Genomic DNA, 13,720 nt, shown 5'->3' on the forward strand with positions numbered 1-13,720 from the left:
AATCAAAATCAAAATCCGACACAATGTACTTCTCCACCGTTTGTAGACGTATTAGAATATCATTTAAGCAGTACCAAATGCTTCTCAAAAGGCCTTTCAAATCCTATTGACTTGCAAATATCCTGTAGTGCTCCATTTGGCTGTCCCAAATGACCAAACGAAATAGAGAATCCAGTGGTTGGTAACCTGCAGTACCAAATGCTTCTCAAAAGGCCTTTCAAATCCTATTGACTTGCAAATATCCTGTAGTGCTCCACTTGTTTGTCCCAAATGACCAAATGAAATAGAGAATCCAGTTGTTGGTAATTTGCAACAGAATGTAGAAAATGCAATTTTCTCTTACGAAATTTTCCAGGGTCTGGAATCCAATTGAATTCCGAATTACCCACTTCAAAATATGAAAAGTAAGCTTTGTCTCCAAATTCCAGAGATTCAAGTTGTTGAATCTCCTTTCCGACTTTCAAGGGGATTGTGTTAAATAAAGTTGCCACGAAGTTCCACTCGAACAAACCCCTAGAATGACAACTAGACCTACTACTGGAGCCTCCCCTACGAGTTGCCATTTTCTATTGAGGTGGCATAGTCAGTTGGAGAAGTGCGCCAGAGGGACAATGTAACGTAACCCAAATATTTCCCCGAGGGCTTTGAAATAAACTCGAAACCAAATTGACAAAGAGAAGATGTGATGTACTTCGACAAAAGGCTATATTAATAGAAAAACAATCAATGCTCCAAGATGGATGAAACACATACCATGCGAAGACTCTTTTAACCACAAATTCAAAGGGAAAACAACACAACTAGAAGGACTAAACACACTGGCAACTGCATTGACACTTCAAGGTCGACGAGTACTTTAAACAGGAAAGGGACGCAAACAAGGAAAAATTTTAAGGATGGAAATTTATCTGAAAGTTTAGAAACCTTGGAGAATCCCACTAGTCCATAATATGAAATCTATAAAATGTTTGGAGATATTTTTGTAAAAATATTTAGATTTATAATATTTTTATATAGTCTATATATAATTTTTTGGCAATTTTTATGGTAAAATAATTTCATTCTATAAAATTTGGGCGAATCATTTTTACAAAAAAATGGAAATTAGAAAATCTTTTTTTTGGAAAAAGTATAGTTAGCCCATGGGCGAATATTAGCCCCTAAAATTTTCCCTAAACGCAAATATCAATAGTAATGCGAGGGACCAATGTTCCTGAGGAGAAGGGTAAGCTAGAAAGATAATTGTGGTAAGGCCAATTACTTTGCAACCTATGTTATACCATGGCAACCAAAAACCCTCTGTAAACATGAAAAAACACGAACCTCTGCAAATCAACACTGTGGGAAACATAATAAACCCCTTTGTAATTTTGGAGAACCATAAGAAGGGACACCATTAAAACCTGTTGACACCTAATCATTAGGATTGGGTGAATAACTGAAATTGATGTAAATAAATAATAGAAAATATGAATAGTCATCGGGAGATTAAATGAACAGTCTCTCCCTCATGTATATAATAAAGACCAACCTGAATGAATATCAACGAATTGATTTTGAGGAGTTACTACCTAGTCTGACATGGTATCAGAGCCAGCTCCCAAAATTAGCTTTTGTGTAACTCCTAGTGTCAGTTTCCTACCTATATTCTGCCTGGTTGCCTGAAGCCTGCTCCATACAGTGTCATATACGTTTTTGAACATATGCGTTTTGATATTTCCTCTGAACAGTCGCCTGCTTCGCTGGAATCGCAGTGACTGCTGTGGGATATGAAGCCATGCACCTGACATGGTTTTGATATTGTATGTGTTTTAAAAGCTTCGCCCACTGTCATATGCGTTTTAAAATATGGCGCCTTAGACCAACTCGGGAATCTGTGTAGCTTCGTTGTTGTTTCCATTGTAGTGGTATATGAATCGACCTCGACCCCTCGGCCTCTCCCCTTAACCTCTTTACGAGTTTATATTGACATACTCCTCACTCCCTAAAGTTCCATCACCTGATTCAAGTCTCGGGCAGTAATAAAGGTCAGGATTGAATCTGGTATTCATACCATCCAAAAGATAGGACCCATTTTCAATTAGAAATTCGCTCCTTCGTTGCACTGTGAAGAGGATTCCAGCCACATGCACCACCCTTGGTCCGCACATCAATGTCAGCGCCACGCTCGAGTAATTCGTCCAACACCATGCTGAATGTCCACCAGTGGAAGCAAAGTGCAGAGGAGTGGCTCCACGGAATTTTGGGACCAACGCTGATGGATGCATCCAGCTACTTTGTAGACGACCTTTTGTTTTAAATTCTCAAGTGATCGACTCTCGTTGTTTTTGCAATGTGTTTTAATACATATTAGAAAGTTTGTTCGTGTATAATTCTATGCGGTAAAGAACAAAATAAACGTGGCGCAAAACATTGAACTGCGAATCTACGCATAAAATGGAATTCAGTTAATGGTAGAGAGTAAACAGAAAGTTGATAGGATAAAAGGATCATTATTTGTTGCAGTGTTGGTCTGCCTAAATGTTCGTTGTGCTCCAAGTGGATTGGAACTTGGATGTCTGACATGATATTATTCATTGTTTTCCAAAAGAAGCATTAGAATATCTGTGCAGCTTGTATCTTGGTTTTCATAAGAATTCATAATATTGCTACTATAATGCATTTTTTTTCCATCAAAAGCAAAAGTTTTTTTTTACAATATGCATACAATCGTATCTATTGTGGGAATAGTTCTCACTGGCAAGGAGAACTATCCTGAGTGGTCTTAGATGATAAAACACACCCTCATTTTCAATGAGTTGTGGAAAGGAGTGTGTATTGGAGACGGAGACAGAGCCAGAACAACCTACCTCAAACAAAGAGTTCGCCATTTGGGAAAATAAGAACAGGAAAGCCTATGCATTAATTGCAGCGTCTGTAAGTGGAGAGGTGAGTAGCCATATTTTGCCATTTTCAACTGCGTTCGAAGTCTTACAAAAGCTGAAAGAACTCTATGACTCACATTCTGCACTTGAAGTTGTTCAACTCATGATTAAACTCTTCACTCTTGAATTACAAAATAATGATCCTCTTGCTCTTGCATCCGAAGTAAAATCTATAATGCATGATATCAAAGCCACTAAGGTTGAATTGGATATTCCTCTTATCGCTTTTCTCAAGGCACTTTATCCTAATTACTCCAATTATCTTGAGTCATTACAAGCAAATGGAAATCTCAAAGATATTACCTTTGAATCTCTTGTGAAAAAATTTGCTGAAAGAGAAAAAGCTTTTGGAAAGAAGATAGCCCTTGAATCTTCTGAAAAGGCTATGTGCCTTGCTCATAAAGAAAAGAATCTTGCTCAATATTCTTCTAGAGGAAGAGGTGGTCGAAGAGTAAGAGGAAGATATTTCAGAGGCAGGGGGGCAGACACTCTCAAAGAGAAAAGTCAGATTTGCACTACATACGCTGCAAAAGAAATGGATCACATGATGCCTCCACATGCAAGTTACCATGGGACAAAATTGAGCAGCAAAGAAACCAACAAAAAGGTAAGACTAATGACACAGAAAAAGGTAAAGCACCTGAATCCGCTCATTATATTGTGGCACAATCTAATATTGGAGTAAATGAAGACTTATTTAATGCTTCACTTGCTTCTTGGAAAAATGATTGGTTGCTTGAATCAGTAGAATATTGCCACATGACACATAGAAATGATTTTTTTTTTGAATTCACTGACAATGTTGATGGAGCAAAGTACTTTGCAGACCAATCAAAAATCAAGCCATCAGGACTTGGCACAATCAGGCTCAAATTCCCTGGTCTTCCAGACTTCCTTCTACATCATGTTCTATATCTCCCACAGCTGAAGAGAAACTTGTTGTCCTTGGTCCACATCCGCCAGCAAGGTCACTCTATTCATATGTTTGATGGCAAGCTTGAGGTGAGAAAATCATCTAACCACTCACTTGTCATGAGGGAAATAGAAGAAGAAAGGCTTCTCAAACTGCAAGGTACCTCTGCTCGTGCACAAAATTTCTCATACAATTATCATTATGAAGAAGGTACACTTCCATCAAGTTTATTATGGCATGCTAGATTTGGACATTTGAACTATGACAGCCTCTACTTGTTGAAGAAAAATGGCGTTGTTGGTTTGCCTACAATTCCTAGGAAACTTAAGTAATGTGATGCTTGCATTCCAGGAAAGCATAGAAAACAGTGTTTTCATGATTCACATTCAAGAGCACATAGAAAACTTGAACTCATTCATTCAGATTTATGTGGTCCAATACGTGTTCCTTCTACAAATGGAAATAAATATATGATGACATTTATTGATGACTACACCAGAATGTGTTGGATTTATTTATTAAAGAACAAATCTTATTCTTTTCAAACATTCAAGAACTTTCATACATGGATTGAAAATGATGCACAATCTCATATTGGCTCTATTCGCACTGGTAATGGAAAAGAATACACTTCAAATGAATTTGAAAACTATCTTCGCCAACATGGAATCAAACATCAAACAACTGTGCCTTATAATCCCCAACAGAACGGTGTCACTAAAAGAATGAATAGGACAATCTTAAATATGGTGTGCTCCATGATGTTTTTCAAAAATGTAAAGTTGATGTTTTGGGCTAATGTCGTTCTATGTGATGTATATATAAAGAATAGATGTCCATCTAATGCTATTAGAAACAAGACTCCATATGAAATGTGGTATGGGCACGTTCCTTCAGTAAAGCATCTCAGAGTCTTTGGTTCCACCTGTTATGCCTTGATACCAAAGGTACATAGAAACAAACTTGGTACAAGAAGTCGTAAGTGTATCTTCATGGGGTATTCAAACACCTCCAAAGCATACCGTCTCTACGATGAAGTCAATAAAAAGTTTGTTGTATCTAGAGATGTAATCTTTCTTGAATCATCCAAAACTGACAATGTTGTTGAGCAGCGACTTGATCGCTTGGATAGATTCGCAAATGCAAAATCATTTCAAGAATTTGATAATCAAATTCCACATCTTGAAGGGGGATTGCTATACTAGATCAACATGTGGAATCTTCTTCTGAAGAACTCTCTCCCCCACATGAAACTCCAACAACAGATGATGCTTTAAGTGATGTGATAGAATTGGGAGACTCAATCTTAATTTAGTCCCAACTCAATCAACGGAGCAGCCTGGACCATCTGAGAAAGGTCCCCAAAGTGGCTGATAAAGACACTTGAAAGTGTTCATCCTAATGAGGTTGGAAAGACAGGAACTAGAAATTCAAACCGACAACATGGAGGTGATGTAGATGACTCTGATTCACCTGTTGATATGGATGTTTCTTATGATTGTGAATTGAATTTGTCTACAAATTTCGAACCAACTTCCTTCAAAGAAGCTGCTTCTCATGATGAATGGAAAGAAGCGATGCAAAAAGAGCATGATGCCCTCATAAAGAATGGCACTTGGAAGCTGGTTGATCCTCCATTAGGAACCAAACCAATTGGCTGCAAGTGGGTCTACAAGAACAAGTATAAAGTTGATGGCTCACTTGACAAGCACAAAGCCAGGCTTGTGGCAAAAGGTTTTGCACAAAAGGAAGGGGTCGACTATGAGAAGACTTTTTCCCCCACAGCAAAATGGGCTACCATCTGGACACTCTTTGCCCTAGCAGCTCAGAACAGTTGGAAAGTCCATCAAATGGATATAAACAATGCTTTCTTCAATGGAGATCTAAAAGAGAATATTTTTATGTCCTAGCCTGAAGGATTTGCTGTGAAAGGACATGAACATAAAGTATGCAAACTTGTGAAATCCTTGTATGGCCTCAAACAAGCACCGCGGACCTAGTATGAAAAACTAACCGAGCATCTTCTGAAACTCAATTTCAAACATTATGATCTTCAAGATGCAACTTTATTTGTCAAGAACGTTGGAAAAACAGTGGTATACCTTGTGGTATATGTAGATGATCTTTTGATGACAGGAACAATGAAAGCTACATTGCATCCTTAAAGAAGGAACTGAGGAAAGGTTTTGGAATCACTGATTTGGGCTATGTTCATTACTATCTTGGTATTGAAGTAACTCAACATCCGAAGTCCATATTTCTTTCTCAAAAGAAATACATTGGAGATCTGTTGAACAGGTTTGGCATGGATAGAATGCAATCCTCTTACTACTCCAATGGAACAAAACTTAAAGCTCACATCCATTGAAGGAAAATAATTTGAGGATGCAACAAAGTATAGACAGCTTGTAGGAAGTCTCAACTACCTAACTACTACCAGACCAGACATTTCATTTGCTGTCGGAATCCTCTCCAGGTTTATGCAAAAGCCTTGTGAGGGACATTGGTTTGCTACAAAAAGAGTTCTAAGGTACTTGAAGGGAACTCAAGACTTTGGAATCAAGTATACACAGGTGGACGACTTCAGCTTGATTGGATACTCTGATTCAGACTTCGATGGAGACAAAGAAACTAGGGTATCTATTTCAGGTTATGCTATGAGTCTTGGATTAGGAGCTGTCTCCTGGAGATCACGCAAACAATCAGTTCCAGCAGATTTCACAACAGAAGCAGAATATGTGGCAGCAGTTGAGGCAACAAAAGAAATTGTGTGGCTCAGGAAAATTCTTGAAGATTTGCAGGTAAAACAAGAACAATCGACTCCACTCATGATGGACAATACCTCGGCAATAAAGTTGGCCAAGAACCCAAAGTTCCATGATCAAACGAAGCACATCAATACTAAATATCATCTTATTCGACATCATGTTGAGGCCAAAACAATCCATCTCCACCATTGTTCCACTAATGAGCAAATTGCAGACATCTTCACCAAAGCGCTTGGAAGAGAAAAGCTTAAACGATTCAGAACAATGCTTGGACTCACCAACATCCCTTCAGATTAAGGGGGGCGAATGTTGACACCTAATCATCAGGATTGGGTGAATAATTGAAATTGATGTAAATAAAGAATAGATAATATGAATAGTCACCGGGAGATGTAATGAACAGTCTCTCCCTCCCGTATATAATAAAGACCAACCTGAATGAATATCAACAAATTGATTTTGAGGAGTTACTGCCTGGTCTGACAAAACCAAATGGAAAAATTACCCGAGTACTAGACCCTACACACCAACACTAGGCAATTAAAAGAGATACCTTGGAAATCAAGACCCTGAAGTGTCGATGACAATATCACAACCATCAGTTCGAAAAACAACCCTGAAGCTGCATTATGCAAGAATTAAATAAAAATCATTCACTGCAAAGCCTTTGCAAATAGAGGAATTCTCTATCCTCAAGACCTTCCCTCCACCTTAAATGGAAGAATGGCAGTTGTCGCACTAAATAGGTCATGCCAAGCATGAGAGAACATAATGAAACCAAAGACCTTACAATATGCAACACACGGCTTAAGAAAAACATTCTCTTTGCATTATGAGGAGCCATTAATGGACTGTACGAATACTTCCTCCTCTCGCATGGTTGATCATGTCAAAGAAATTAAGGAAAAATTATTAAGGACTAAACAATCTAGAGTCGATGCATAGAGAAGAAACAAGAAATAAAAAAAATTTCTCCTACCGCCTTCACACTTTGAGTAGGGAGTGTCGCCAAACCATATATTTCCATTCTTATCGTGCCTTTATTACACGTTCCTCCATAGGAGAGGAACTTGGCATTAATCTTTTGCATGCTCTAGATCGTTCATTAATATGGTGGCTAACACCCCCATCGGGAATTCTCCATTACTTTTCTCCTTTTCTAGCAATCTTTTGATTGCGTGATTTTGTAGATTTTCCTACCATCTAGGAGTTGACGAACACATTGTATCACCAAAAGCGAGTCTCCATGCCATTGTATCAACTTAAACCCTAAACGACTTGCAATATGTAGTAATCAACCGCAAATACTCTTATAGGGGTTGATTATGGTCCTGCAATATACCACCAAAACTTGCTAGCCCCGGGTTCCCTTTCGATGCTTCGTCGAAACTTAACTTGATGAAGTTTTTTGGGCCTGGATGACAATAGTTATTTACCATTACGACCGATTCTACTAGATTCATTTGCTTATAAATGGTCATGCTACCTTCCAATTGTATCCTTCTTAATATTTTCATTTTCGCAACATCCGCATCCCAATCCCCCGCAGACCATGCAATTGACAATATAGTTCACGTAAGTTTGCCAAAATATAAAATTGAGTATGTCTGATGATTTTGACTATTGTCTAAAAATTCTATTATTCCGCTCCTTCCATATATTCCAAAAAATAAAACCAAAGATCAGGTTGCAATTTTATTGGCAATAATTTTCTTGAACTAAATAGTAGTCCATTGATTAAATGTAGAAAGCACGGCTTGAAAATTCATAATTAGACGACCAAAACATTGTACTGAGTTCCTAAACCTTAGTAGAAAAGTACAAGAGACAAAAATATGTTCGATTGTTTCCTGTGCCACCAGAACCCTGACCAAATCCACATCCAAATCTGTTGATTCTCAACTAGATGGTGTCCTACTACAATGCGATATGCTCCTTAATTGTAAAACTATCATGTTTCTTTGTCCCCCAATGTAATATCTCCTCACCAATCGACATAAAAATCCTTATTTGGCATACATGTTGAGTGATATTTTCCCATGGGAGTGGGTGGAGGGCTACATGCCAATCATTCTGCTCTTTCCATGTCCTCCAAAATTATGTGTCACTCGATCTCTTCCAATAATCCTTTACTTTCATCATACCTAGGCTCTCCAGATATGTTTGAATCCCTAGCAATTCCACATTTGCATTAAGTCTTTGCATCTATTGCCAAGCCTCATCCCAAAAATTTGCATTTTTACCTGATTGTACTTCCCAAAAAGCATATTTCTTTACCATTTCTCTATTGCATTGAGCCCAGTTCCATAGGCTCGACCCAACCCGAGACTCATTTATGTTGTTTTTCCACGATATTGGTGTCCAGGATAGAATCTTAAATCACTAACGCTACCAAACCAAGCATCACAACAAAACTACTTTACACAACGGAATACAAACAACAATAAATCTACTAGTGCACAAAATGTACACAACGTTTTACACAATTTTGTACAATAACCCAACTTCATTATATTAATCAAATTGATAATACAACTGTTTAAGGTTCTTGTACTAGGGATAATGGCCCTCATACATCCAATGATACAAGATAAAAAATTTGGGCTTAGTGTCAATCCATCTACAACAGATCTACCCTCAACAAGATCCTCTGACCATCTGGTTGTAGCATGCTCTCTCAGCTCCTCTCAGTTTGTATCTGCCTAGTCTTTCAGTGCTTGATCTACAACACTGCCTCTATCAATGCTCCAAGTCCATCTGGCCACTGAATCTCGACTCAACCATCTTCTCTCTCGTTTATTGTTCGTCCATCAACACATCGAGCCTCTTGTTGAATTGTTCACAACTCCGTTTTTTAACAACTCAACTTTCCATTGTTTCTCCTCAGCTACTCAGGGACTTTAGCCCACTATTGTCTCCCTGCGCTGCTCCAATGAACACTAGCATAGGGCACAAAGGGCTTCCACCTATCACTGCAAGATGCCCATCTCTCACAATGAACACGGGCTAGGAAGATTGTTAATCTTCTGTTGTAGATGTCCTTCTCCACACACAAGGCTAGGGCTACTCAAAATTGCTCCTAACTTATCAGAGCCTTGAGTTCTTCTTCTGCCACTAGCAACCATATAAGCCTAACAAAGTTATCGATCAAATGAGAATTATTACCTCAAAACAAACACTCTAGCCCAAAAACCCACAAAAAACATGAAAAAACAACCCAAAAATGAAAATTACGTATTCTAGAACGATTTTTTTAAGGGTAAATTTTCAACATTTTTTTAAATGGCAGTAAAAACCATTTTTTCTTTTGCAAGAAGGATGAAAAAAATACCCTCAAAACAAAAAGCGTTGATTCAAGAACAAAAAAAAATCAGGTTACAATTTTGACACTTTTTAGCAATAGAATTAAAGATAAAATATCAGGACTTTGAAAAAACGTAAAATTCCAACAATTTTCCAACATAATTTTAAAGATAAAATATCATGTCTCAAAGCCTTATAATTCCAACAATTTCCATCCATGTTAAAGACAAAATATCTTGACTCTAAAAAACCCTAAAATTGTAATTGTTTTCAACCATAACATTAAAGATAAAATATCATTACTTTGAAAAACCTTAAGATTGTAACAAATTTTCAACCATGGAATTAAAAAACTTGAGTTTTTAACATATTTCAACCATGAAATTATGGACAAATTATATGACAAACAATTTTTAAAAATGAAAAAGTAAATGAAAGATTCATTATTCCAAGATTAATTTTTATTTTAAAGGCTAAAAGTATAGCTCTTTTCAAGTCTTAGCCTAAGACAACTTATTTTATTGCAACAAAAACCTAAAAATCAACCATCAAAACAAAGTGTCCCCTTTTAACGAGGGATTAAAACTTCAAAGTTTTTAAAACTATCTTATACCAAATGATAAAGATAAATAATATCATGGCAATATCACTATATAATTTAAAAATTCAACATTAATTTCTAATATTTCTTTACTTTTAATCAAAATATCAACTTTGGTGTATTGAATATAACATAAATTATTTTTGTAATTCATTATTGCATTGCGGATATTCTAAAGAGATGAATTCTTCACAATTAAACTTATAGTCCGACCAACATATAAATGACTCATAAATTCATGTAATATCATATGGAAGTAAAAATACTTATTTCAAGTTACCATGCAAACATCATTTACATAAAATGTCTTAGACATTTATTCAAAATCACTCATAGTTTCTGGAACACCATCAAAATCTACATCTTCAGATGAATCACTGAATGTAGATGACTCGATAACCCATATTCTTCTCTTTCATCAACTAGTGCCCCATCTAAGTCAACATGCATGCCCACCATTTCAGGTTTCAAAAGTCCTCTAGATCTACGAATAGTTCAACAGACTCCCATCTCAACACTATTTCTTCTAGTAGTAACTCCTTCAAAATCTCTATGGTCCTGAAGCGAAGAGGTTCTCTCTTATTTGTACCCTTTATTTTTCTCTTTCTACCAATTTTGTTTATCAACTACCATCTCTAGCTTGTACGCACCATTGAATGGAAGGGTATTTGCGGCATACCAATGTACTTCAACAGTTGTAATATCTTCATTTTCTTTAATGACCTTTGTAACCTTGGAAACTCGGAATGGATAACCAAGTGGGTCTCCATCTACTAACACTGCTATCATGCAAACCTCCTTAACATCCTTCAGAGAACCCCTATAAAGGTCTTCCATGGTTTCACATTGTGCATGTGATCTTCTAAAACAATTATAGATTTTTCTTTCCTCTACATGTGGAGAATTAATAATACTTTGAGATTGTTGTTGTTCAATAATGTGTTTTTCCTCACGTTCATTTGACATATTTTCTGCCCAAATAAACAGAGTCTTCAAAAGTGTATCTTCATTTCTTTATCTTGAAATTATATCACTTTGATTATTGAAAAAAGACTCCCACCAAACTAAATCAACAACATCAAAGTACTCATATGTATCTCTAATACATATTTTAATTTCTTCCAAGCATTCAAAATAATTTATATCTCTCTTATGCCTTCGTGCATTATGGAGTTCAACAACTGATTGTAATAACAATATCTTTGATGCAAATATTGGATGATCTGGAATGAACTTCAAAAATGCTAAACCTGATGACGACCCCCATTCTGCAACAGTTGAATACTTCTTGCCCCATATAAGTGTTTTCCCATCAATTTTTTTGATACAAAATTGATGCTGGAAGCTAATCCCATTAAGTTGTTCAATGCATTTCTTTTCACCATGCGATCCCAAAATAAACCTTCGCATGTCAATAGTTTCTTCCAACACATGAAAAACGGGATTTGGATGTCTGATTTCTTAATACATTCAATTAATGATGGCAGGTTCCCAACATCTTTTCTCCTCAATGTCCCTGAAAATTAATTGAACATCTGATCGATATGGTCATGAGTGTGCCCAACAAGAAGGAATCCAATATTGTCAAACCCTTAAGGTATGGCAACACCCTACAAGTGATCGTTTTATGGAAGGAGTCCAATCATGTTCACTTGCCTCTTTGAATAGTCAACCTCCTAATGAGCTAATCTCCAATTACAATAATATTCCATCATGCATATTATATTGTTTATACTTCCATTTATAATACTATCTACCTCCTAAGAAAATTCTAGAGAAGGAACCTTTTCGTAAGCCCTTTTATGATATTTGTGTTCACACTGCTACATAGCTCTTATTTTCCAATAATGGCTTTTATTACATAGCAATACCTAAGCAACCCCTCGGGAATCTCCCTAGGTACACTACATGGAGCCTGTTGATCAGTGGTTGTCATTGATGTAAACCCAAGCAACACCAAGATCTACCTCGATCTTGCAAGGGCATTTTGACTTGACAACTCAAATTATTTTGGGTCAAAGATATTCTCGATGGATTCTACTCGTCGAGACGTTTCCATTGATATATGGTACGCCTCCCAGTTCTTCACAGTTTGAGAGTTATTTGTGTTTGAAGTTAATAACCTCAGTTAGTGGGCTAAAACCCTATGGGGTTGTGGCATGGCACTCATAATTGGTTGTGGTCATTGAATAGTCAATAATTAATAATAATAATAATTGCCCCTAAAATCCCTCCAACATTCACTTGTTGAGGACCCTCTCAACTCAAGAAATTCATATTAATAATGACCCTCATATCCTCCTCTAGTAGAGATTTTGTGGCTTTAAACAGGTCATCATGGAATTTTCGATATAACCTTTTTTCCTGTGAAGTTGAAATTAAAACCCATTTGAGCCGAAATCTTCAGATCTTGGTTCGCTATATTGTTAGAGATATGATCTGAGGAAGTTAGGGTTTCTGCAAGCTCTCGAATTCCATGTCAAACAAGTGATGTTGGGAAGATCTTCATAACTTTATCTCTGAGCATTAGATTCAAATATCGTAAATAGTCACAAAATGAGGACAGGCTATAGTTTGTTGAGTAGCGTTTTCAGGACCTACGGTCCCAACAGTGACACATGGAACTTTGTACAAATTCGCTCTACTAAACCACAGTTTATAATCAGGTCATCGTGGGAGATTGGGCATAACTCTTTCTTGAAGAATCCAACCTTGATCAGACCTGTGGGGTTGGAAAGAGGACTCAGAGGGCTACCACAGGATGCAATTTCAGACCCTGGAGATCCGAAATTATATAGGTACAACATATTCAATATCGAGCTCCTAAAAGGCAAGAAAAAACATGCATTCAAGGATCACTGCAATAAGGACCACACATCAACAGTCAAGGGTAAGTCTGTTAATAAATGTTGTCATTGATGTCAATATGGCATTGGATGATATGGAAAATATTCTTTATATGCCTAATGAATATCATGAAACCCTAAAATGAGATGATATGGTTGAAGACAATAGATGCCTGGTTCCATATGATGATGTCGTAACTCTTGTTTGGTAAGAATGTCATCAATTAATATGTTAAGTAACTAATGAAGAAGTCTTAAGAAGTGCCAAGTATTTAGAAGCCCTTGATGACATACGAAGGACTACATTTGATGATGTCATATTATTGATGAATGACCACAATTGATGATGGCACTTTATGAGGCCT

This window comes from Pinus tabuliformis, chromosome 4_1 (assembly GCF_031772625.1).
Source record: "Pinus tabuliformis cultivar Carrire ecotype Pingquan chromosome 4_1, CPIR1, whole genome shotgun sequence".
Taxonomy (NCBI): Eukaryota; Viridiplantae; Streptophyta; class Pinopsida; order Pinales; family Pinaceae; genus Pinus; species Pinus tabuliformis.